Source organism: Cupressus sempervirens, chromosome 7, assembly GCF_028749045.1.
Source record: "Cupressus sempervirens isolate cs-2001-9-10 chromosome 7, ASM2874904v1, whole genome shotgun sequence".
NCBI lineage: Eukaryota > Viridiplantae > Streptophyta > Pinopsida > Cupressales > Cupressaceae > Cupressus > Cupressus sempervirens.
This window is the reverse complement of record NC_143124.1, coordinates 189,903,526-189,931,368: the sequence shown is the minus strand read 5'-3', so window position 1 is coordinate 189,931,368 and position 27,843 is coordinate 189,903,526. Positions and strand designations below refer to the sequence as shown.

The window sequence follows — 27,843 nt, the reverse complement described above, 5'->3', positions numbered from 1 at the left end:
CCCTTTGGAGGACATTGCAATCACATTTATCAGTAGTTGGTTTCTTGTGTCTTTTCATCCATTAGATACAATAGTTATGCAGAAGTTTTCCAAGATGTCCTAATTGGTTGAAGAGCTTTTTCTATAGAAATCTTTTCTTTTTGCAAAAGAGTAGTATGCACCTTTTCATACCTGGGGCTAATTTAATTAGTTGGTGCTCTAAGGATGGCTACAACCATTTCCCTCTAATATGGTGATCTTACCAAATTGAAAGGAAGACCATTGGCATAAAGGCAATGTGCAATTGCTTCATCAACAATCTCTCTTGCCTCCATTTTGAATGCTTGATCCAATGGACCTCTTTTGCAAGTAATAACTTCTACTTCATTATCCTCCTCTCCCACTTCCAAGAATGGATGTTTGGAGGATGCAACATGATCAATGGGCACATTCACTTTGCTCTTTGTAGATGAAGATTTGTACAAACTTGTTTTTGATTTGCTCACTAAACGATCAACTTGTTCTTTAATGAATCCGGCTAACTGTGCATCGGTCAACCTTTTTCCATCTTTACTTCCCTTGCACAATGCTATTCCTTTACCAGTAGGGCCCATAAAATGAGCTTTGACTCGAGAATACGAGCTGTTGAATGGTTTACTATGACATATATTGCATCTCCAAATGTATGACCCACCTCCGGAAACCTGTGATAATCTTGTGGTCTGTCTCCATAATGGAGATGCCACATCAATATTGAAGTTATCACTTCGTTCTTGCCCTGCTGCTAAACTTTGACTATCAGTAGTGGCTATTCTTGCACAATAGAAACTATGAATTTAATAAGAAAATAAAAAACATTAACTTAGAAATGTTTAAAAAATTTACTCCATTTCTTTACAAAAAAAAAAAAAAAAAAAAAATTTCTTGAAAAATTTCTCCTAAACTTGAAAAATTCATGAAGAACTAAAAAAAATCACTAATAGAACTTGTGAAATGGATTGAATGCTTACCTTAGATGCTTATCCGTCCTTTGTGGAAGCTCAATAGACACCCTATGTATGATCCTCCTCAAAACTAATGACCTTGCTTTTAGAATTTCACAATGGAGACCAACTGAGAAGAGAGCCTAGCTGAAAACAAAATGGGAAGAATGGGCAATGAATGGCCTCTTTTAGAGCCATTTTAGGGTTTTGAGGCAAATAGAAGGGAAAAAAAAACCATTTAAAACACATGTTTTTAAGTCACTTAAGTGACTGGGCGGTGGAAACATCCAGATACTCATAGGATGTGCCCGGATGCTCTCCGGATTCTCTCCAGAGCACCCCACCAACATCCATAGGAGACAACAACGCTTCCTGCCAGCATCCACCATGCCTCCTCCCACATCCAAGCACTAGTCCGCATTCACATCCACACCCCCCTCCTGAGCTGATGCATTGGTAACTTAGAAATTGCTAGTAATGATCAAGTGATCCACATAGACAAAGAGAATGAGAATATCATCCCCAGAGTGTTTGATATACAAATTACTGTCGAAGAGACAATGTTGAAAACCATGACCAACCAAGTACTGATCAATTTTGATGTAACCTGGTCGAGGGGCTTGTTTAAGTCCATATAATGCCTTCTTGAGTATACATGCTTGGCGTTCTTTGTCGACAACCTTGAAACTAGGAGGCTACCTCATGTAGACTTCTTCCTACAACTCACCATTGAGGAAAGTACTATGAACATCCATTTGATGCACTTTCCATCAAAACTGAGCTGTAATGGCAAGAAGACGAATTATACTGATCTTGGTAGTAGGTATAAAAGTATGAAAGTTTCCTTATAATCAATCCCCTCCCGCTATGTGAATCCTCAAGCAACTAATCTAACTTTGAATTTATCTAGGGTACCATCTGTACGATACTTGATGTTATAGACACATTTGCAGCTAATGGGTTTCTTCCTTGTAGGTAGATCAAAGAGAATGCAGGTGTGATTCTTCATAAGACTGCTATTCATTATCCATAGCTTGTTCCCTCTCTGGAATCGTTTGGCCTTTTTAAACGTCTGATGCTCATAAATAAAATGAAGTTTGTTCATTAAAGAAAAATTAACTATATGTTGTTACTTTCTTGTTAGAGTGGGGTTGTCGTTGCACCAAAAGACCGATCTATTAGTGCCCTATACAACCACTCAACTTATAGTACACACGGGGTGGTTAAGCATTTGTTACGAATCTTGAGGGTAGCAGCGAACATTTTGCCAACAATCTCCCCCTTAGCATTACCTAAGAGTTTGAGGATTTGAATCTTTGACCAAGATCTGATACCACTTGTTAGAGTGGGGTTGTCGTTGCACTAAAAAGCCGACCTATTAGTACCCAATACAACTACTCAACTTATAGCATACAGGAGGTGGTTAAGCCCTTGTCATGAATCTCGAGGGGAGCATTGAACATTTCCCTTTTTCTAGGAGATCTACCATCAATGAGCTCATTTGAACGAGGATTATTGATAGTCTTAGGCCATCATTTAGGTGGAATAAATGAAGCTGGAGGTGGAAGAGGATCTATAATAGGTGAAAGATTAGCATAATCCAGAGGAAATTCAAGTAGTGCATCATCAACTTCAAATTCTGCATTGTCCCTCGCATTAGGTGGACTCAGCAAAAGATGAGCATCTAATTAGAGACTTTCGAAGGTTGATCCTCAAAATTCTGCTCTGATGAGGAAGGGAGAAATGGTCCTTGTGCTTCATCAAAGACTACATCACGATTGAAGGTAAGATGATCAATGTCTACAATAATTAAAAGTTAAGCCTTATGGTTGTCATTGTAACTTGTAAACATGAGTTTTTGACTCTTGGAATCCAACTGGGAGTGCTGGGCATTTGGAAACAAAACTCTTTTATGCTAAAGAGCCAAAAAATTTTAGATGGTTGACCTAGGTTTGCAACCAGTCCAAGCTCCTTAGGAGTCTTTCCCTTAACAACATGTGTGGGAGACCTATTAAGGAGATAGACTGCAGTAAACACTACTTCTGCCCAATATTTCTTAGGAACATTTCTATGTTCCACCATACACTTGACCATTTTTGTAATGGTGCATGTGGTTTTGATGTTCTATGAAATTGTTTTGTTGAGGGATGTATGGGCTACTTATCAGACGTCTAATGGCATGTGTATCACATAAAGTGGAGAAAGTAGTAGGAGAAAACTCCTCCCCATTATTAGACATAAGAGATATAATAGAATAACCAAACTCTTTTTCTACTAAGGCCTTAAATTTCTGAAATACAATAAACACCTTTTACTTCTATTTAAGAAAGTGCACCCATATTTTTTAATTGAAATCATCAATATGAAGTAAGAAATGCCTGCATGTAGTGATAGGGTTATTCATTGTATCACATACATCAGCATGGACCAACTGTAGTACCTTAGAGGCTCACTATGAGTCACCATTCTTGAACTGTCTTCTATGGTGCTCTCTAGCTTGACAAGCTCCACAAACTCGCTGATTTTGAATTTGAATTTCATGTAGGACATGTATTGAGATTGCTGAGAGTGTTGATATTTTCTTTTATCCTTGTAAAATGATTTGGTTTAAAAGGCATGCTTTGAGGAGGACGAGGTGACACTACTGCCAAACTGTTGTTTCCAACAATCTTGCTAAAAAAGTCTGGTGCATAACTTTGGAAATTTGATATCAACATTAGTGCTCATAAGATTTTGGTAGACTCTTGATCTGTAAACTAGGATTTACAAGTTTGATCACTTTAATCCAAATACATATTTAAGCCGTGATCTAGGCAGTAATTGCATGGTATGTATTTTAAATTGTTGAAATTACAAGAAAAATCATGCTTAAACACTTAATTAAATAATTTGTTTAATGTACATAAAAGAGAATAATATAAAAGAAACTTAAACGAATGAGAGAATAAGAAAGAGAATAAAGAGAGACAAACAATTTGATACGAAGTTCGTCTGGATAGGACTACATCTCTGGGTTTGCTTCTCAATCAGGGGACTGCTTTATTTACTCTACCAAGCAAAACACTTTGTTATAGAATCCAAGCTTTGAGCATTCATAGTCTCTTCTATGCACTTGAACACAATACACAACGCCTTCGTGCTTACAATCTCTCACAAGGAAAAATTATTCCTTTACAAAATTTCTGTCCACTGAAATTCTCCAAACTCCCATGGCTTTACAAAGGGGCTATCACCTACTTAAATGCATAAAAATTAGCTAAATTAGGTGAAAGCAACTTAACAACCTTGCAACTCCCTTTACATGGCGATTTTTATTCATTTTCAATGAAAAATCTTATCCCCATCTCATAAATAAAGGTTAGTTTTAACAATAACCCTTATTTAAATAAGCTTGGTGGCTAAACACTTTTAAATAAGAAATGCCGCTAGACAATATTTGAATTAACAAATAGTGTAATGGTAGAGTAATTTTAGGAGTTGGATGGTTAGAGGCTCGATCCCCATTATAGCATGTACTATTTTCCAAATAACAACAAAATCATCTCATGCAACAAGCTTTGAAATTTCGAAAATCAGGGCGGCATAATAGACTAATGCACGAAATAGATGGTTCTGCTGTTCTTGGTTGTAGCCAAAGTGATCCAAATGTCAGTGAGTAGTTATTTCATGTTAAATAAAATAACATGCATGTCTTTACCAAAGTTGAATGCATGGTGTAATGGTTTAGGAGACATTAGCAAGTTTGGGAGGTTTGGGGTTCAACTCCGGTAAAGACCATTTTTAAACAAGACCAACTTGCTATGTCATGTTTCCCACAACCGTCATGCTGACATCATCACTAACAACTTGATTTTATTTTATTCTTTTGGAAATTTCGTTTGGCCATAACTTTTGCATATGAACTTGGATTTCATCTATTCAAAATGTGTTGGAAAGCTCCTGATTGCTATAACTTTTGCATATGAACTCGGATTTTGTCCATTCAAAATGTATTGGAAAGCTCCTAATGAGCTCTTCGATATGAAATCCATTGTTGACCACTTTCAAGATGGTCAAATTTCACCTCTTTTTTAATAAAGTCAACCTCTAGTTCACCAGTTTGACCTAAACTTTGACCAAGCATAACTTTTCACCATGATCTCTTTTCGACGCGATTCAAATTGCGTCAATATTGTATCATCAAGCTCTAGTCACTGATGTTGATACTGTGAGATTCTAAGACTAATTTTTTCAAGTTCTCTGGATCCACTTGGATCATTCCTCCCCACTGAGAAGCTTTTGGACCTCGAAAAGTCTATTTTTACATACAATAAAAGTAAGGGCATGTTCGCCTCACTTGTCTAGTATCACTTGTGCACCTTGTTGGAATTTTGAATATCTGACTCATCACACACATCATAAGAAACAAAATAGCATTACTTACACAATTTACCATACATCCACCAGTATCCATTGTTACATTCATCATCCACATAGTACCAACTAGTAGAAAAATAAATAACACCGAATAAACTGATGAAATGGAAAAAGTATCAACTTTCTAGATCCCCTGCATAGGAACACCATTAGAAAATGAATCATTCAAATCCTCTTTTATCATCACTGGTTGAAAACTTGTTTCTGCTTGCACTTGATCCTCACTTGTTGTAGCAAATACGAGAGTCAGTCCATTGCTTGCATTTACAACCATTTTCAAATGCCCTATATTTACAATTGATCCTTCATTCTTCATATGATGAGCTCTTATAATGTATTCAATTCCTTCCTTAAACAAATAATACTTATTATGCTTCTTGTAGAAGAGAGCTTTTGTGTCATATAAGTATGGGCTACCTAACACAATCCCACAGATGTCAAGTGGAACCACATCAAATTCAACCTCATCTATGTATTTGGATGTTATTGCAAATCTTAACTTACATTGCCTTGTTATTCGCAATTTGTTATCATTGCACACCCAACCTAAAGGATAAGGTCTCTTATGTGGGTTAGTTTCCAATCCCAACTGTTTAACAATTTCTTCTAAAATCAAATTAACTTAGGACCCACTATCTATCAATGTGTCAATTTTAGTGTTCTTAGAAATCACCCTTATATGAAAAAGTTCACACCTTATACTATCTTCAGAAATATCGTGACTTGTGGAAGTAGAACATGGAACTGTTACCTAAATTTTCACCCCCGGGCTCATTTCAGGTAGAGTCATAGTTATGTCAATCAATGGTGCATTTTTGTTTGAGCCAAATACAAGAGTAGATTCGCAGCAAGTTGACGGGTTACAAAGCAACAAGGGTACATCTGCAATAACTGTAAGAGGAAGGAAGCAAAATTTTCTTGTAGAAAACTTTACCCCAAGGTTTTAGATCTAAAGAGAAATCAACAAAGAGCTTCTAGATTTTTGGAAATGATAACAAGCAGCTTCAAATCCTTTTTATTTCTGTAAGTTTGTATTGTATTTTTTTAATAATATTTATGAATGATCTTTTATAAATAATTTATTTGATATTATATAAAAAATACAAAATATGGAAATTGGTTTTTAAAATAAAAATAAATATTTTATTTGTATCATTTAGTAAAAAATTACTAAATAATTCATAATCTATTATTTTTAATGAACATTATTATATTAATAATATTGTTAAGTGATTTAATTATCACTCAATAAATATTATCAACATAATTAATTTTGTTTAAATAATAAATTATTAATTATCTAATAATTGTTAAATAAACATATTAAATACTTTATAGTTCATCACTTAATTGATATTAAGTAAATGGATTATAAGTTATTTAATAATTATTACTTAAAGTGCAAGATAAGATATTTATTTTTATCTCTAAAAGTCGAACAGAGATATTTTGGAGAGTTAAGGTGTAAGGTCATATTGATGGGATTTGAAGGTTAGAAAGTTATTACTTTTCACTGTTTAGAGACTTTATTGGGATATTTTGAGAGATAAGAGTGCATTTATGAAGAACCTTTATGTGGGAGGCCGCATGACTTTTTGAGCACTTATTTACCTTTTTGGAGTGTTTCGAGGGACCCAAAAAGTGGCTTGATTGTGGAATTTGACCCAACATTCATTGTGCTTTATTGATCAGTGCATTTGGCTGAAATTTTTTATAAGTTTGTGCCGAGTCTTCATGGTGAGGCAATTCTTTTTCCCTTTGGTTGGCTGTTATGTAATTTCCTTAAGTTCTTGACAACAATTAATGGAGTTATTGTAACTCATGTACTAAAGTGTATGGCAGAATTTTGGCGGCTTGGTGATCAATAAATTTTTTGTTTCCTTCTCATTTTCTGTTATTCTGTGTGCTAAGTGTCATACTGCAGCTTCTTGTGAAGTTATCTTTCCATTTCCTTGATCTTGCACTTTACCAAATAGTACCTCTATGCATAAATATATATTTACTTGCAGGTTACAAGTTGTATTAATGTGGAAAGCAGTTTTGACGTGTGAGGACAGAATTTCCTGCTAGTAAAATTGTGATCATTTCATGATCTTCTTGTAAATTGTTGATGCAAAGACGTGTAATACTGAGTTATGTATACGAGAGTTGAGTTGTGGATTGAGTTGTGTTACGTTTTGTTATGCAATTTTAGACAAGCTTTATCTAGTGCATTACCTTTTAGAAGTTAGTAGGTTTCATTTTATGTTATTCTTCTATCTCTTTCCCTTAGAAAGTTAAGTGTTATGCTTTAGGTGAATGCATCTTATAGGAACGGGCCTAGACTGGAGGTTCTTTCCAATTGGGTGACCCACAAACCCCCGAAAGATCCCATGTTTCTCCAAAAGGCTAAGTTCTATAACATGGCACAAGGGTGCAACTTTTGAGAGATGATAATTTTGGCATGCCTGGTGGGAGAAAGAGCTGATTTCTCAATTCTTTTCAAGCTTTATATTATTGTTCCACTAAAAGAGGGGTAAATTTTTCATTGAATATCAAAGAGAGAAGAACAACACAAGAAACAAAGAGAACTACATAGCTTTATCTTGGTCCACAAGTTGAACCAGCATCTGAGATAAATCAAGGGGAAGCATCCTATGATCAAGAATATTCCAAGCCGGCCCCTGCTCAGAGGCCAGCTTTATATTATTGTTGTTAGATGTGTATAGTAGTAGTTTTTGCCTTTGGAGGTAGCAAAGAGACACATCTGGCGACTCTGGAAAAATATCTACTTGTTTCAAGCAGATAAGTGTTGGTATGTGGGAAATTAAACTTGGTTATGCTGGTTTTTAATTATTTCAGCAATTTTCCAGCATATATAAATGTTTTAGCATGTCTTCTTTTTATACAAGCCTCCCTTATCATCCTCATTTCCATGAAAATCCTCATATCACATCCTACCGGCCGTTTCAAGAACATTATGCTACTGTTTTTGCCCAAAACAATCAAAAATATCCTACACCAGAAAATAGCCAATGAATTCCATATGTTGACCATCCACCCATCCCTGCTCAAGCCTTATGGCAGTGTACCAATATGCATCAGCAACCCCATGAAGGCCAATTTATTTCCAACTGTCATGATGATTTTCAGAATCACCCTAATGGAACCTTGAAATTTTTGCAAATTATAGTTTCCATTTGCAACATTTTTACCCGATCATTCATTAAAAAAAATTGGATAGGCTTCAAGTTTAGCATGTGTACCAAACAATAATGGTTCTTTGGTGTATAGCATTTATCCATTCCAAGGAGAGTATGTGAATATTGGTCCTTTAAAGCTTTGCTGGTTGAAGCCTTGGTTATTATCTAGGGTTCATATGTGTAAGTCTTATGGGCAACCTAGGATAGGGAACGATTTCCCTAGTGCAGAAATATAGTTGGATGAATTTGCATTGGGGTCTCTGGAGTATACATCTATACCCAAGGAAGAAAGGACAAACTTGATCTCACTATCAAGAATATAAGGAAAACATGAATTGGAAACTAGTGTGAAAAAACAAACAAACAATGTTGTGAATCCTCTAAACGATGTTGGAGTGCCTCTTGTTGCTACAAACCATAATTTGCTTTTTCCAGAAAAGGGTTCCCAGACTTTGATAGAAGTTGCAGGATCTTCTCCGTGCATTGCAGTCATCGGAGCAACAGGGGAACTAGCTAGAAACAAGATATCTCCTGCATTGTTTGCCCTTTATTGTAGTGGCTTCCTTCAATGAAGATTGTGATGAAAAGGTGGATGCTTTTCTCAAGAGGACATACTATTAGTTTGGAGGCTATGATAATTGTGAAGGAATGACAAACCTAGATTGTCAAATATAGAAGCTAGAGGCTGATGGAAGAGCAAACGAAATATTTTACCCATCTATACCGCAAGGAGCCCTTCTTGATGTTGCAACATGCAGATAAGGCTCAGAGCAAAAGGGGATGGAACCATATAATTATTGAGAAGCCTTTTGGCTCCGACATAGAATCATTAGCCAAGTTGACACGGGGGTTGTCTTCTAAATTTTATGAGGAACAAATTTACAGGATAGACCACCGTCTTGGAAAGGATCTCATTGAGAATCTTAAAGTTACACTTCTCTAATCTTGTCCTTGAGCCTTTATGGAACCCTCAATACATACAAAATATACAGGTAATAGTATTAGAGGAATGGGAATTGAAGGAAGTGGACGGTATTTTAACAAATACGGAATAATTAGGGATATATTTCATAGTCACATACTGCAGACTATTGCTTTATTAGCCATGGAACCACCAGTCAGTATCAATGGTGAAGATATTCGAAATGAAAAGGTTAAGATTCTGAGGTCCATGAAGAAGTTAGACCTTGAAGATGTCATCCTCAGTCAGTATAAAGAGCAGGGTTCGAGTGAAAGTCATGCCTTTAGAGTTTGCTACGTAGCTATTATTTGTGCACTGGTCATTTGCAGGCGTCAGAATATTATATTTTAGCATATCGATTATCATCTGCTATTGTTATAGAAAGGGCTCGAATCATTTTATATCACTCGGTAATTAAAATCTTATTTCGTTTTGTCTTTGTTGCAGGTATGACTGTAAATGCGTGAAACCATAGGAGTTATATGGAGGCCTGATATGGACACATACCGGTCTGGAAGGAATATGCAAAGGAATGGAGTATCTGTACAAAATTGCATTCGATTCTGTAAAGTCATACTTGGAGTAACCGAACACACGTCATGAATTGATGAGTAAATGTTCAAATGGTGAAATGCAAAGGATACAAGCCCTTGCCGATAAAGAAATATAAAACACCGGTAATTAAAATGGCGGTTGTATTTGGGTTTAATAAAAATTATATTACGAAGTCATGGGTTAGTTAATTGTTATGAAGTGGTGTGATTTTTAGAAGGAAACCGATACCCCTTGTTTCCTTATAAATATATGATGTAGAATACAATATAGACAATTCATATTCCTATAAAATTTATACATATCTTAGGCACTTATATTATATTTTTCAGTTGCAAAGAAATGATTTTTTGAACTAAGCCCGTGGATGGTGGATTATCGAATGAATTCTTGTTTGATTCTGGAGTCAGACTATATTGGATGGATCATCCGTAAGGAGTATCTCCTGTACAACTTATTTTCGAATTAGTAAGAAATATTTATTTTAATTTATTTGCGTTAGAGTTTTAAATTATTATTAAGTTGTGTCCTTTATAAATGTTTTTTTATTAATTTCTATAAATATTTTAATATTCAGATAAGTGGATCGGGTCATTACTGCATTTTAAACTTGATAAACACAGATATTGTGAAATATTTAATTGTTTCCGTATTTATGTCTAGTTTGTCTCTATATCACTGGAGTTAAAGTGCATCCTAGACTAGTTTAGAATTGTGTTCATATAATTGATCTGTTACGTCTAAATTGTTAAAATTATTTGTAGTTTAAATATATTAAATTTTATAAAGTTGTAGGTTTCAACTAATAATATTGACTCTGATTGCCCATTTTAAGCACTAGTCTTTTACTCTTGATTCATAATCCATATGCTGGCAATTGTTTCATTTCTTTCCATTGAGGAATTAATATATTCATTTGTTGCATTAATCTATAATTATTCTTTATTTAAAACGTTATCATATTTATACAATCATTTACCTTTGTTCTCAGTTCATAAATCGCAAGTTTAAAGTTTTTGATAATTCTTGCCATTTTGAAAGCTTTCATTACAATGCATTCTAATCAATTTTCTATAAGCATCTTGGATATAAACGTTTTGGTCCAAGATTAGGTACACCTGCCTTGGTTTTGTAGAGCTAGAATCGTAGGGGATTTGGATCACATCGATCAATCCCGTCAAGTTTGCCTTAATCGGTTGGATATCCCAGCATCGAGCAGGCAAGGCTCGTACGATTCCAATCTATGGTTTTGGGAACCAACACACCCTCAGCATGTTGCTAACATGAGCCTAGATGATTATTTGTTACACTTTTACGAGGAGATGAGAAGTATTGACAGACATCAAGAGCATACTGTGCAGCAGGATGAGTCGGCTTATCAAGCTGACCAAAATCAGCAGGTGATAGATCTGCAGCAAAGGCAATGTGATGAATATTTTGCAAGGGAGATAGCTATGAAGGAAAAGCAGATGAGATTGTTATTTGCTTGACTTCAAGAGATAAAGACCCAATCCCCTGGTGTCCCTAGTTTCAAACCAGAATCTCATGAGTTTGTTAACCAACTCATGAAGGTGGAGGCCCCAAAAGAAGTAGAACAACCCATACATAAGCCTCTAAATGAGAAAAGCCATCCAAATCACCTCATTAATTCTCATTTTCAGTCATCTAATGAGCTTGAACTAAATACTCAAAGTATCAAACAGACATGGCAGCCTTCTTGGACTAACTATCATGATTTTCAAATGCCAAACCTTTTTAAGGTTGTCCCATCTAAGCTGGTTAATGATCAAAGAGATGAAGGAAAATATATTCTTGTTGATTTTACGTTGGTAGAACCAATTCAGGAGGTTCAAGAGCAAAGACAAGATGATGATGAAGTTGTTGGCCACGCCTACATGTTTTGAGCAAGTTGGTGAAAGGATGATGGTTTATCAAACTAACAACTCCTCGTTAGCTGTAATGACAAAGGATCAAAGGGAGTATGGTATGGCTTGGGTTGATGAACTACCATCCTTTGTTAAGCAAGGTGAAGAAGCTGTAGTTGAAGAGGTATCTTCAAAAGATATAGAAGCTGCTCGAAGCATGGAGGATCTTTTTGATGGCATTATTGAAAATTTCTGTGAGAATATTGATGTTCATATGTCAAATACTTGCATGATGGACGAAAATGTGTCAATATGTGAACATTTTCCTATTGATGAGTTGTTAGATGCCCCAATAGACAGTAGTGGTCATTTAACCATAGAAGAAGAGATGATATGGCAAGAAATTATTCAAGACAACCATGATAAAGAGTCAAAAGGAGAAATAGCCAACACAAAGAATTCTGAGTTCATCTTCTTAAGAGGTTGTCTAGTCAGATATTTGTCTCAGATTGAGACAAGTACGAGGATCTGGGTTATAACAACACTTGAGCATGAAGATGTTGATGAAAAGAAGCAAATACAACATACTAATGCATTCCAAGATGTCAATTTGTTCAATCAGCTTGACGAAGTAAGTAGAGTTGATTTTATACTTAAGGAATCATTGCACCAACTAGTAAAATGTTGGCTGTTTTTCCATATATTCCTATTTGCCTATATGTGTGGTTTTCATTGGAAATTGAAGAGAAAAGGCAGCTATTTTTCAGAACCAGTAAATGGTTTAGTTTAGCCTCTTGTTGCTGGTTAGGATGGGATAGGTTAGTTTCAGTTTTGCCAAAGTGTTGTCAAAGCGCAGTAGAGTAGTTTTAGTTGTAATTTTGTTTAGCATCCATCTGATGCACTTTCCATCAAAATCGAGCTACAATGGCAAGAAGACGAATTGATCTTGGCAGTAGGAACAAATGTTTCCTTATAATCAATGCCCTCCTGCCGTGTGAATCCTCGAGCAACTAATCTAGCCTTCAATTTATCTAGGGAACCATCTGTACGATACTTGATGCTATAGATCAATTTGCAGCTAAAGGGTTTCTTTCTTTTAGGTAGAACAAAGAGAATGCAGGTGTGATTCTTCACAAGACTCTGATATTCATTATCCATAGCCTGTTCTCGCTCTGGAATCCCTTTGGCCTCTTTAACTGTCTGATTCTCATAAATACTATTAAGGTTGTTCATTAAAGAAAAATTAACTCTATCTTGTTACTTTCTTGTTAGAGTGGGGTTGTCGTTGCACCAAAAGACCGATCTGTTAGTGCCCTATACAACAACTCAACTTATAGTACACATGAGGTGGTTAAGCCCTTGTCACGAATCTTAAGGGGAGCATTGAACATTTTTCCAACAATCTCCCCCTCAGCGTCATCGAAGAGTCTAAGGATTCGAACCCCTGACCAAGATCTGATACCACTTGTTAGAGTGGGATTGTCGTTGCACTAAAAGGCTGACCTATTAGTACCCGATACAACCACTCAACTTATAGCACATTGGAGGTGGTTAAGCCCTTGTCATGAATCTCGTGGGGAGCATTGAACATTTCCCTTTTTTCTAGAAGATCTATCATCAATGAGCTCATCTAGACGAGGATTATTGACAGTCTTAGGCCATCATTTAGGTGGAATAAGTGGAGCTGGAGGTGGAAGAGGATCTATAATAGGTGATAGATTAGCATCATCTAGAGGAAATTCAAGTAGTGCATCATCAACTTAAAATTCTGCATTGCCTCTCCCATTAGGTGGACTTAGCAAAAGATGAACATCCAGTTAGAGACTTTCGAAGGTTGATCCTCAAAATTTTTCTCAGACAAGGAAGGGAGAAACGATCCTTGTGCTTCATTAAAGACTATATCTTGACCGAAGGTAAGACGATCAATGTCTACATCAATTAAAAGTTAAGCCTTATGGTTGTCATTGTAACTTGTAAACATAAGTTTCTGACTCTTGGAATCCAATTGGGAGTGCTGGGCATTTGGAAACAAAACTCTTTTATGCTAAAGAGCCAAAAACTTTCAGATGGTTGATCCTAGGTTTGTAACCAGTCTAAGCTCCTTAGGAGTCTTTCCGTTAACATGTATGGGAGACCAATTAAGGAGATGGACCGTAGTAAACACTGCTTCTGCCCAATATTTCTTAGGAACATTTCTATGTTCCACCATAAATTTGACCATTTTTGTAATGGTGCATGTGGTTTTGATGTTCTATGACACTGTTTTGTTGAGGGGTGTATGGGCTATTTATCAGGCATCTAATGGCATGTGTATCACATAAATTGGAGAAAGTGGTAGGAGAAAACTCCGCCCCATTATCAGACCTAAGAGATATAATAGAATAATCAAACTCTTTTTCTACCAAGGCCTTAAATTTCTGAAATACAATAAACACCTCTGACTTCTATTTAAGAAAGTGCACCCGTATTTTTCTATTGAAATCATCAACATGAAGTAAGAAATGCTTGCATGTAGTAACAAGATTATTCATTGTATCACATACATCAGCATGGACCAACTATAGTACCTTAGAGGCTCGCTATGAGTCAACATTCTTGAACTGTCTTCTGTGGTGCTTTTGTCATGTCCCCAATTTTTTCCCTTCCTTAGTGACAACATTTCTAGCAAGGTTGGTCTATTATCTGGTTCCCATAGGCCAACAGAGCACAGAGGGAACCAACTCAGGGGCTTTGAGAGTCATGCATGAGCTTCCCAAGTAGTTTGGAGTAGTAGACAACAGTTTCCTACAATTTAGGAGGGATTCCTAATTTGTAGGGATTGACTAGGAGTGGTCTAGGAGACATTTGGAGACCTCGGCGAACGTTTTGGAGACTTAGAGTGCATCTCCTATTTTTTAGGAGGCATTCCTTTTTTTTAGGAGGAACTCCCAGTTCAGTGACAGTTCTCTCAGAGGTGCACACAGCAGGGGAGTCATTGGGACTCAATTTTGGTTGATTGGGGTTGTCTCCTACTTTTTAGGAGCATCCCTAGGTTTTAGGGATGGACTACCAGTTGACACATCTTGTCCGGCATCAATCACAGACAGGTGACAAGGTCAGATTCATGTTTGACTGGTCATTTTGGGCCTTTTGGGACCATTTGAGAAATATTTTAATATATTTAAATATTTCCTAAGTTGGTGATTAAATAAATTCAAATAAGGTTAATAATATAACCATTTTGGAGTAATAAGGGGATTTTGGCTTTAGTTGATCAGGTACACCTATGTGTTATAGCTCGTTGGAAAGGTCTCGAATTATTATACATGATTTTTACTAGCTGTAGACTTTTTGGTGCCTTCAGCTATGAAATTTTAATAAAGTAATGTTTTTCCTATAGCATGGATGACTTTAATTGGGAAAATTTAAAGGGCAAAGTGTAATTTCCCTTTAGGGTTCGATTTACACTTGGAAGGGGATATAAGAAGATGGAGACCTAATTTCTTATTATCTTTTGCATATTGAAAAACTTGTTTTTGTGAATTGGCTTTGAGAGAGCAATTCTTCATTTGGGACGCAAACCCTAGGTTCTGGATTGGCTGGAACGTAGCCCTCAGTAGTTATTGGTATTGGATTCTTCAGACAGTGTGCGTTGCTATCAGGGATAGAGTACACCATTCTTTATTGTGGATTCAGGTTGCAGATTTATGGTTTCAGCGTTACAGATTGATTCTTTCAGCTGGGACGTGATTCCTTGCAGTCTTACGGTTGCCATTTGCAGCAGTTTGGCATCATTGTTGGATGTAAGCTCCTTGAAACTGTATTGGAATTATTATTTGGCTTTATAAATAAGAAATCTGCCTGGTACGATTTATAGCAATTCTGATTTGGCTCTATGTTCTTATTTATTTTCAGCCTCCTCTCATGTTTATTGTTCATTATTCATTACTATTGTGAAAACTATCAAAAAACACAGAACAAAAACAAAACCTTCTGCAACTTCTGTCTATTCTCAAAGACCATCAAAGGAATCACAGGAAAATATAGTTTATTAATTTAAAAACTACAGCAGATCAGCAAGGGCATCTATCAGAGATTTTTCAGTGGTATCAGAGCCTACATCCTGCCAGCTTGTAGGGTTTGTGAGAAATTGTCACAACAGATTTTGACATCTGGGTATTGGATAAAAAGTTTTGATAATTCATTTCAGCATTTGGGTATTGGCTTAAAAGTTTTGATAATTCATTTTGGCATCTGGGTATTGGATAAAAGGTTTTGATAATTCATTTCAGCATTTGGGTACTGGCTAAAAAATTTTGATAATTCATTTTGGGATCTGGGTACAGGATCAAAAATTTTGATAATTCATATTAGCAGTACAGGGTCGATTTTTGCTCTGGCATGTTAGTTTCAGTTGGTCAGCGTGATAGTTCATTATGGCAAAATTGTTAAGAGATATAGCCCTGTGGAAAGAATGGGAACAGTCACAACAAAAATTCAAGCTTCAATTGCAGCAGTTCAATGATTCTATGTCAAGGAAATTTGGATATGCTAGTGGATCATCATCTTCTTCTAGAAAGGATCCATTGCCACTAGACAGGAAAGTGGAAGTAATTAGCATACTTGAGGAGTATAATACTCTTCCTCAATATGTTAGGGAGAACTTTCATTTCAAAGATTACATTGACATGCATCCAAAAATTTGTCATAAGGTTAAGCTTGCATAAAAGGAATACCATGCCATAGTTGATGATATGTTTTCATGTGAGAAAGAAGATTTGTGTCAACCTATCCATGTTCATGATAAAAACACCATAATGGATCAGTCACTTGCAGGGTATGCAGAAGAAAGACATGAAGATGTGTTATCTTTTGAGTTGCAGCCTATGAAAAACAAAAATCAGTCATCATGTGGGATTCCTAAAAAAGAAATAACTCTAGATCAGGAGGAGACACATAGCACACCATTGATTCATCAAGTTGATCACAAAATGGAAGAGATTACAATCATGGATCAGTCCATTAGGGGTGCTGAAAGCATGTCTCCAAGGTCTGATACCTATTCTAATTTTTGCAATAGTAGCTCTAGTCATGTGGTATCATCTATTTCACATGAAGGTAATGAGGTTGTTGAGTCTTCTTATGATGGTACTCAGGTTAAGTGTGTTGCACATGAGATTTATATTGTGGATTCAAACCACAAAGGTTTTGATTGTGTTTACCCCACCTTGGAAGATGTGAAAAAGGCTCAAGAGAGGTGCAATGGATGGTCACATAGAGCTAAGAAGGCCAAGATGCTTGCTGCCCAAGCAAGACAACACTTACAAGAGGTCAAGGAAAGATGCAATCAGCTTGATAATGCAAGAAGACAAAGAGAGTCATACATTAGATCCTTATTTCTTCCAAGGGAAGAAAGTGAGGATGTTGAGCATACAAGGGAAGAGCTTCTTGAGGTAAGTCCACAAGAAGAGCATGTTGAGATGTGTGAAGAGAAAAAGAGCTATGATTTAGAAAACTCAGTTTGGTCTAGTTTGCATCATGAAGTTATGACGTTCCTATTTTAAAGAGCCCCTTAAAGGCTCCAAACAATGATGATATTAGTTTCACACTTGATGGACCAGCCACAAGTGTTATTTTCATTTGTGTGGAATGGAACATTATTGATTCTGATTTGGTTAGTCATGCATCATCTACAATGGAAGGACAATTGTTAAGATCATATGAAGCATCTTGTCTTAAAGAGATGATTAGGGAGACTAAGAGGCTGCTTACTAAGAAGATATTGCATTTTGATAATGTTTGGTTTGTTTGGCATACAACACCTTGGAGTTTGTTAGTAATAGAAAACATATCAGTTATGGAGATAGAGGTATGGATCAGATTTTGGGCAGCTAGGCAGTTAATGGGACATGTTATATTCGTTTGAACACACCCCATGGACCAGCACCTTTAGAGGAGTCACCTACCTTGGAAGGAGAGGCAAGAGAAGACCGCAAAAACATTGTGGAAAGGTATGAACATACTTCTGATTTTTTGACTTTGAACATCCATTCTCTTTCATCTCATGAGTCAAACTTTGAACCTTGGGTTGGTTACATTCAAGTTGGGGTGTTCAAGTGTGAAGTTGATCCTTCCCTACCAAGAGTTGATGACATATTAAGTTGCATACCTAGTGGACCAGCCACAAAGAGCCTATCTTTGTTGAGAATTAGAAACATCTCTCAATCATCAATGGGTTTATCATCTCTTCCATATGATAGGGCAGCGATGTACCTTTTGATTGAAGATTCAGACTTTTTAAATATTACATTGGGCTTTCAAGATCAGAATATAAGGGACTTCGTTGGTTACATGGTTAAACAAAACATTTACTTAACAACCTTTAATGAAGGCACACTAATTTGTGGAAATATAGGTAAAGTTGCAGCAGCTGTTTGGAAGAGTTGGAAAAGTATTCAACAAACTTTCCTTGCCGATGATTGGCTTATTTGTAAATTTCTAACAGCATTGGTTGTTGGTAGTAATTGTGGCTTCATTTGGAGTGAAGTTCTTAGTTGGTTAGATGAGGTACAGTTTCACAACAGCAACATAATGAGTATCAACATGCGAGAGGGATGTGTCAATGCAAAGATTTGGGATGTTGGTATCAACATGTGTTGGGCATTTTTTCAGTAGATTCATATTGAGTTGCTTCACTTTTGGTATAAAGATGTTTACATCAGAGTAACGCAGTGGTTGGGTGGAGCAACATTTCTCAGATCGATATGGGATTTAGGAATTGATAATCCTACAATGTTGGGTACAAATGACACATGCTTTGGTTTTTCTCATGATGGCATACATACTTCATCTTCAAGTTTGTCATCTACATCCATTGATATGGCAGTGGTATCCTTGTTGATTGGTGATTCCATAGTCTTCGATTCGTTATGGACAAGTGGCTGTCCAAGCTGGAATCATTTACTACTTGACTTGGCATTGACTACATCCATGATTCAGTATGAGGGCATTGAGGAGTGTTTCTTTGGGACATTTGTTGTTTGGCATTGGTATGATGACGTCTATGATATCATTCGAGTTGCTGGTCAGAATTATAGCAGAATTGTTAGGTGGTCATTTGGGTTGGAATACTGGTTTATCGGAGTTCACTTTCACACCTTGCTGGTTTGCTTCATTGTATGTATGTTTCATGGAGTGCGGTTGAGATACTTCTTCATCTCATTCAGCACATTTGGTATTTTGGTTTAGGATCCGGGCCCTGGTCTCATTGATACATTGGTGCTTCAGGGTCCTAATGAATTGCTTCACAACTTGTGGTTCACTAATATTTATATTAGAGTGACGAAGCATCAGCATGGTGGTTCCCTTTTGAGGCGGATTTGGAATCCTGGAATCACTTGGATTTGCAGTTCAATAGTTGAGGATGTGGAAGCCAATGTAGGCTTACTAGAGTTTCCACCTTTAGTGTTCCAGTTTGGTTCTTTCGGAGAGCAATTCATTGAGGAGTTGATAGAGTTGGTACAGTATTTGATTGCTCTTCCTTCAGCGGGTTTTCAGGAGGTTACTTGTTTGGGTGCAGTGCAGGACAATGTTTCTAGAAGATGGAACTACAAACCTTCCAGGATGGCTTGGGACCCTGGGATCATTCTTGGTTATGGTATGGACTTGCCTAATGTTTGTGGAGTTGGATTGACATTGCTTGAGGACAAGAAATCTTTGGGAAGGGAGGACTGTCATGTCCCCAATTTTTGCCCTTCCTTAGTGACAACATTTCTAGCAAGGTTGGTCTATTATCTGGTTCCCATAGGCTAGCAGAGCACAGAGGGAACCAACCCAGGGGCTTTGAGAGTCATGCATGAGCTTCCCAAGTAGTTTGGAGCAGTAGACAACAGTTTCCTACAATTTAGGAGGGATTCCTAATTTGTAGGGATTGACTAGGAGTGGTCTAGGAGACATTTGGAGACCTCGGCGAACGTTTTGGAGACTTAGAGTGCATCTCCTATTTTTTAGGAGGCATTCCTATTTTTTAGGAGGAACACTCAGTTCAGTGACAGTTCTCTCAGAGGTGCACACAGCAGGGGAGTCATTGGGACTCAATTTTGGTTGATCGGGGTTGTCTCCTACTTTTTAGGAGCATCCCTAGATTTTAGGGATGGACTACCAGTTGACACATCTTGTCCGGCATCAGTCACAGACAGGTGACAAGGTCAGATTCATGTTTGATTGGTCATTTTGGACCTTTTGGGACCATTTGAGAAATATTTTAATATATTTAAATATTTCCTAAGTTGGTGATTAAATAAATTCAAATAAGGTTAATAATATAACCATTTTGGAGTAATAAGGGGATTTTGGCTTTAGTTGATCAGGTACACCTATGTGTTATAGCTCGTTGGAAAGGTCTCGAATTATTATACATGATTTTTACTATCTGTAGACTTTTTGGTGCCTTCAGCTATGGAATTTTAATAAAGTAATGTTTTTCCTATAGCATGGACGACTTTAATTGGGAAAATGTTATTTTATTATATTTTATTTAAAGGGAAAAGTGTAATTTCCCTTTAGGGTTTGATTTACAGTTGGAAGGGGATATAAGGAGATGGAGACCTAATTTCTTATTATCTTTTGCATATTGAAAAACTTGTTTTTGTGAATTGGCTCTGAGAGAGCAATTCTTCATCTGGGATGAAAACCCTAGGTTTTGGATTGGTTGGGACGTAGCCCTTAGCAGTTATTGGCATTGGATTCTGATGTAGGAGCATCCAGAGGTATAAGGGCAATCCTATGTCACCCAAAAAAATGTACTTAGACTTAGTTTCTGTTTCATGTCTTTACATTTTTGGATACCCATTTGGCTCAAATAAAGGTTCCAACTCTCATAGTTCAACTATTAGTGCGTTTGAAAATTCCAAAAAAATAGGAGCATGTATTTGGGCCATCATTTCGGTAAACTAGAAGTTGTGAATTGGCCAGATGAATGTAATCATGATTTAGAGCATTCCAGAAAAAGAATCAGGTCAATAGGCCCCACAGTTTGAAAGTTATTGCAGTTTTTTGGGTTTTTGAGACCTCCTAAGAATGCTTCAAAGTCAGGTTTGGGGCATTAAATGACCTCGAAAAGGGTCGAAAAATGGGAGACGAGCAAAGCTTGTCCATAGGGCTATAGAGCGCTTGGAGAGCTTTCCGAAAATGTAAACGGTTCGTCAATCGGAGCTACGGTTCAAAAGTTATGCCTCCCGGAAGTTCGGTTACCGTTTCTGGATTTTTCTAGATTTGCACCGACTTCTAACGCAGCTTCCGGAACCTTCTATTTCGTCGGTGGCTGCCTACTAGCACTTCCTAGAATGTACTCCTAGTCCTTAACCCTCCGGGGTCTATTTAAGGAGATTTCTGGCATTGTAAAAGGCAGTTCGGAGTGGAGTTTGAAGGGAGGTGCTAAAAGGAGAAATATTCTCCAGATTTATGCTATTGCAAGCCCTTAGGGCATGTTCTGAAGTTTGTTTTCTATGTACTATTTGTTCTAGCCTATTTTCTCAGTTAATATAATTTCCCTTTTCTGTTGTGTCCATTCTGTTCTTGGGTTGTGTCCCCATCAAGTGGTATCAGAGCGGGTTTTCCTGAGTGTGTAGACAGAGCGCCGACTGTGAGGCAGTTTGCACCAGGACTGTGTGGTTGTGGGTTCGAGTTAGAAGATGCCTCCACGAAGAGAGCGTGGCGGAAGGGCCAGAGCTATTGATCCTGAGGAGGTTAGAGTCCTCCAGAGGCAGGTACAAGCATTGCAAGAGGAGCTTCGTAGAGGAGCAAATGTTGCCGCAGGTGACAATAGTGAGGATGACAATGAAGAGGAAGTAAAGGGACCAGAAGAGGAAGTTGACGGGGAAGTTCTGAATCCTGTAGAGGAAAGGCTTTTTAGGGCCATTACTAAGTTTGGGAAAAGACCTACAATTGAAGTGGGTATATTTTCAGGAAATCTGAAACCAGATGAGTTGATCGATTGGATCAATGAACTGGAAGAATACTTTGAGTATAAGGATATAAGGGACCCAGATAGGGTTAAGTTTGCAAAGGCCAAACTGAAAGGCCATGCCAAAATCTGGTGGCAAGAGGTTCAACTGGAAAGACTTAGAAGAAGAAAGGAGATCACAAGATGGGATTGCATGGTGGACAAATTGAAGAAGCAGTTCATTCCTGTGGACTACGAGCTTGATCTATTTAAGAAGATGCATGGGTTAAAGCAAGCAGGAAGATCAGTCCAAGAATATACAGAGGAGTTTTACCGACTCTTGATTAGAGCGGGGCATGCAGAAGCAAATAAGGAGAAGGTTGCTTGTTATATTAGTGGGTTGCGACCTAGCATCCAGGAGGAATTAAGTCTGGTAAGAATGACCAGCGTTGAAGAGGCATACCAGTTTGCCCTACAAGTTGAAGAAAAGCTGAATAAAAGGTTTGAAGGAAGACAAAGAGGGCACGGTCAAGGAGGAAGGGTAAGCGGTAGATCATCTGGAGGCCGCAATGAAACCCAAAAGAAAAATGAAGATGTGGGTACTAGCAGAAACCAGAGGAATGAGGGTTTCAACCGCTCCCATGATCAAGACTTTGGAAATCAAAGAGGAAGAGGTAGAGGACGTGGACAAGGAAGAGGAGGCTTCCGTGGTACCTGTTTCCATTGCAATGAAGAAGGTCATCGTGCCTTTGAATGCCCTCAACGACAAGGAAGGACAGATAGGAGAGCTGAGGGCCAAGCTAGGGTTGCTCATGTGGATGAGGATGCACAATCATCACATTCAGAGGATGCAGAAAGAGGAGAGACCTTGGTAAATGAAAGAGTCCTACTAAGTGGTGAGAATGAACCGGGACAACGAAGGAGTTTGTTTCGTACCAAATGCAAGTGTGAGGATAAATGTTGTGACGTGATCATTGATGGTGGTAGCACTGATAACCTTGTATCTGAAGAGATGGTCTCTAAGCTAAAGCTCAAGAGGGAGAAACATCCCCAACCCTATCGGATTTCTTGGGTAAAAGATGATCATAAGGTCCTGGTAAATGAACAATGTTTAGTAAAATTCAAAATTGGGAGTTACCATGATGAAGTTCTCTGTGATGTTATTTCGATGGATGTTTGCCATCTATTGTTGGGTAGACCATGGCAGTTTGATAGACATGCAGTGCATGATGGACATGCAAACACATACTCTTTGACAAAGGATGGAGTTCGCCACAAATTGAAGCCCATGAAAAAGGAAGGTGAAAAGGTATGTAGCAGTGCTAGGATTTGTCTTGTTGATGGAAGGAAGTTTTTAGATGGCATGAAACATCAGCATATGTGCTATGCTTTGATTCTTAGGAAAGATAAAGAAGGTAGTAGTGAAATACCATTTGAAGTTTCAGATTTACTAGGGGAATTTGGAGATATTATCTCTGATAATGTTCCAGATGGATTGCCACCAGTAAGGCAAATCAGTCATCAGATAGATCTGATTCCAGGAGCTAGTTTGCCTAACAAGGCTGCTCACAGGATGACTCCTACTGAAACAGAGGAGCTAAATAGACAGGTTCAGGAGTTGCTGAGGAAGGGCTTGATTCGAGAGAGCCTGAGTCCATGTGCAGTACTTGCAGTACTTGCACCAAAGAAGGATGGAGAGTGGAGGATGTGTACAGATTCTCGAGCTATAAATAGGATAACCATCAAGTACCAGTTTCCTTTACCAAGGATGGATGATCTTATGGACTGCTTGAGTGGAGCTCAGTACTTCACAAAGATAGATTTGAAGAGTGGCTATCATCAGATACGGATTCGAGAAGGAGATGAGTGGAAAACAACCTTCAAGACCAAGGAGGGTCTTTATGAGTGGTTAGTCATGCCCTTTGGATTGACGAACGCCCCAAGCACCTTCATGCGGCTCATGAATGAGGTACTTAAGAAGTTCTTGGGAAAATTTGTTATTGTCTATTTGGATGATATTTTAATTTTCAGCAAGACTTTGGAAGAACATTTACTGCATATTCGTAGTGTCCTTGAAAGGCTAAGGGAAGAGAAACTGTTAATTAATCTAAAGAAGTGCGTCTTTGCAAAAAGGGAGTTAGTCTATTGGGGATTTGTTATATCACCTGAAGGTCTCAAAATGGATCCAGAGAAGGTAAAAGCCATCTTGGAATGGCCTACTCCAAGGTCTGCTACTGAGGTAAGATCATTTCATGGTCTGGTTAGTTTTTACAGGAAGTTTATTAAGAATTTCAGTGGCATATGTGCACCCCTAACTGATACAATAAGAGGGGATAGAAAAGAGTTCAAATGGACTGCAGCAGCTGCGAGAAGTTTTGAATTGCTGAAGAAGAAGGTGACAGAACAGCCTGTGTTGGCACTTCCAGATTTTAGAAAAGTATTCCAGGTGGATTGTGATGCTAGTGGTAGCGCTATTGGGGCTGTATTAAGCCAAGAAGGTAAGCCTATTGCATATTTTAGTGAAAAATTGAATGATGCAAAGAAGAAGTATTCTGTTTATGATCAAGAGTTCTATGCAATAGTTCAGGCCTTAAAGAAATGGAGGCATTATTTATTGCCAAAGGAATTTGTTTTGTATACTGATCATCAGGCATTACAGTACCTAAATAGCCAAGGTAAATTGAATCAGAGGCATATGAAGTGGGTAGAATTCTTGCAGAGTTATACATTTGTGTTGAAGCATAGAAGTGGAAAATCTAACAAGGTTGCAGATGCACTAAGTAGGAGACAGTCACTGCTTACAGTAATGCAGGTTGAAGTAGTTGGGTTTGATGAACTCAAGAATTTGTACCCCGAGGATCTTGATTTTGCTGAAGCATGGAAAGCTTGGAAAGAGCCTGTTGCTGTAGATAGAACAAAGTGGTTAGATTATTTGATTCAGGATGGCATGTTGTTCAAAGGTAGTCAATTGTGCATTCCAAGGAGTTCCATGAGGGAAAATCTGATTAAGGAGAAACACAGTGGAGGGATGGCAGGACATTTTGGTCGAGATAAGACCATTTCCATTCTTAGAGAACATTATTTTTGGCCTCAAATTACACAGGATGTGAAGAAGTTTGTACAGAGTTGCCAAGTTTGTCAAGTTGCCAAGGGGTTTAGTCAAAATACTGGCCTATATCAGCCATTGCCTGTTCCATCAAGGCCATGGGAGGACATAAGTATGGATTTTGTTCTTGGATTGCCAAGGACACAAAGGGGTAATGACTCAGTATTCGTGGTGGTTGATAGGTTCTCAAAATGGCACAATTCATTCCATGCCACAAAACTCATGATGCTGTCCATATTGCAGACTTGTTTTTCAAAGAGGTGGTAAGACTACATGGTCTTCCAAGGAGTATAGTTTCTGACAGAGATACTAAATTTGTGGGGTATTTCTGGAGGACATTGTGGAAGAAGTTGAGAGAAGACTTGAAATTCAGTTCCACGCATCACCCACAGACTGATGGCCAAACAGAAGTGGTAAATAGAAGTCTGGGCAATTTGCTGAGATGTTTAGTTGGAGATAAGCCCAAGGGATGGGATTTGATTCTACCACAGGCAGAGTTTGCTTATAATAACTCTGTAAATAGGAGTACTGGAAAATCACCATTTCAAATTGTATATGGGAATAGCCCAAGGACTGCACCAGAATTGAGGAAGATAGAACAAGGGGAGAGTACAAGTGCTGAAGCTGAGGAATTTGCTGAACATATCAAGCGTCTACATGAGGAGGTTCAGACACACATAACCAAGATGAATCAAGAGTATAAAGCTAGGGCTGATCAAAGGAGAAGACATAAGGAATTCCAAGTAGGAGATTTAGTCATGGTACAATTACGAAAAGAAAGATTTCCAGCTGGTACTTACAACAAGCTGAAAATGAAGAAATTTGGCCCCTGCAAAATTTTGAAGAAACATGACTCAGGAAATGCATATGAAGTGGAGCTGCCAGATGGTATTCAGATTTCTCCCATTTTCAACATTGCAGATTTAACAGAGTATCATGATGATGGTGCAGATGAGGAGCTGGTTTTAGAGCCATGTCCAATTCCTGCTTCTAAGAAGGAGGAGATAGAAGACATTCTAGATCATCGTGTGGGTAGGAGTACCAGAAACAGGCAGTATGAAGAGTATTTGGTCAAATGGAAAGGACGGCCGATCGAGGACTCAACTTGGATTTCAGCAGCTGAGGTTTCCCATTTGGGATTTCCTCTACCATCCATAAAGTGATAGGGTCACTTTTCAATCTACCCTGGGTGTCTGATGCAGGAGCATCCAGAGGTATAAGGGCAATCCTGTGTCACCAAAAAAAATGTACTTAGACTTAGTTTCTGTTTCATGTCTTTACATTTTTGGATACCCATTTGGCTCAAATAAAGGTTCCAACTCTCATAGTTCAACTATTAGTGCGTTTGAAAATCCCGAAAAAATAGGAGCATGTATTTGGGCCATCATTTCGGTAAACTAGAAGGTGTGAATTGGCTAGATGAATGTAATCATGATTTAGAGCATTCCAGAAAAAGAATCAGGTCAATAGGCCCCACGGTTTGAAAGTTATTGCAGTTTTTCGAGTTTTGGAGACCTCCTAAAAATGCTTCAAAGTCAGGTTTGGGGCATTAAATGACCTCGAAAAGGGTCGAAAAATGGGGGACAAGCAAAGGTCGTCCATAGGGCTATAGAGCGCTTCGAGAGCTTTCCGAAAATGTAAACGGTTCGTCAATCGGAGCTACGGTTCAAAAGTTATGCCTCCCGGAAGTTCGGTTACCGTTTCTGGATTCTTCTAGATTTGCACCGACTTCTAACGCAGCTTCCGGAACCTTCTATTTCGTCGGTGGATGCCTACTAGCACTTCTTAGAATGTACTCCTAGTCCTTAACCCTCCGGGGTCTATTTAAGGAGATTTCTGGCATTGTAAAAGGCAGTTCGGAGTGGAGTTTGAGGGGAGGTGCTAAAAGGAGAAATATTCTCCAGATTTATGCTATTGCAAGCCCTTAGGGCATGTTCTGAAGTTTATTTTCTATGTACTATTTGTACTAGCCTATTTTCTCAGTTAATATAATTTCCCTTTTCTGTTGTGTCCATTCTGTTCTTGGGTTGTGTCCCCATCAGATTCTTCAGACAGTGTGTGTTGCTATCAGGGATAGAGTACACCATTCTTTATTGTGGATTCAGGTTGCAAATTTATGGTTTCAGCCTTACAGATTGATTCTTTCAGTTGGGACGTGATTCCTTGCAGTCTTACGGCTGCCATTTGCAGCAGTTTGGCATCATTGTTGGATGTAAGCTCCTTGGAACTATATTGGATTTATTATTTGGCTTTATAAATCAGAAATCTGCCTGGTACGATTTATAGCAATTCTGATTTGGCTCTATGTTCTTATTTATTTTCAGTCTCCTCTCATGTTTATTGTTCATTATTCATTACTATTGTGAAAACTATCAAAAAACACAGAACAAAAACAAAACCTTCTGCAACTTCTATCTATTCTCAAAGACCATGAAAGGAATCACAAGAAAATATAGTTTATTAATTTAAAAACTACAGCAGATCAGCAAGGGCATCTGTCAGGGATCTTTCAGCTTTCCATCTTGACAATCTCCACAAACTTGCTGATTTTGAGTTTGAATTTCATGTAGGACATGTATGGAGATTGCTGAGAGTGTTGATATTTTCCTTTATCCTTGTAAAATGATTTGGTTTAAAAGGCATGCTTTGAGGAGGACGAGGTGGCACTACTACCAAACTGTTGTTTCCAACGATCTTGTTGTAGTAGTCTGGTGCATATCTTTTGAAATTTGATATCAACACTAGTGCTCATAAGATTTTTGGTACTCTTAATCTATAAACTAGGATTTACAAGTTTGATAACTTTAATCCAAATATAGATTTAATCCCTGATCTAGGCAGTAATTGCATGATATGTATTTTAAACCTTGAAATTAC

General features: G+C 37.8%; 2 pseudogenes; one reads left to right on the top strand and one right to left on the bottom strand.

Moving 5' to 3' along the window:
• The window catches only part of LOC149546136 (putative folate-biopterin transporter 6), a 151,541-nt pseudogene that overhangs the window by 27,417 nt on the left and 96,281 nt on the right, over positions 1-27,843 (bottom strand).
• LOC149546137 (inactive glucose-6-phosphate 1-dehydrogenase 4, chloroplastic pseudogene) lies at positions 1,749-9,988 on the top strand (annotated as a pseudogene).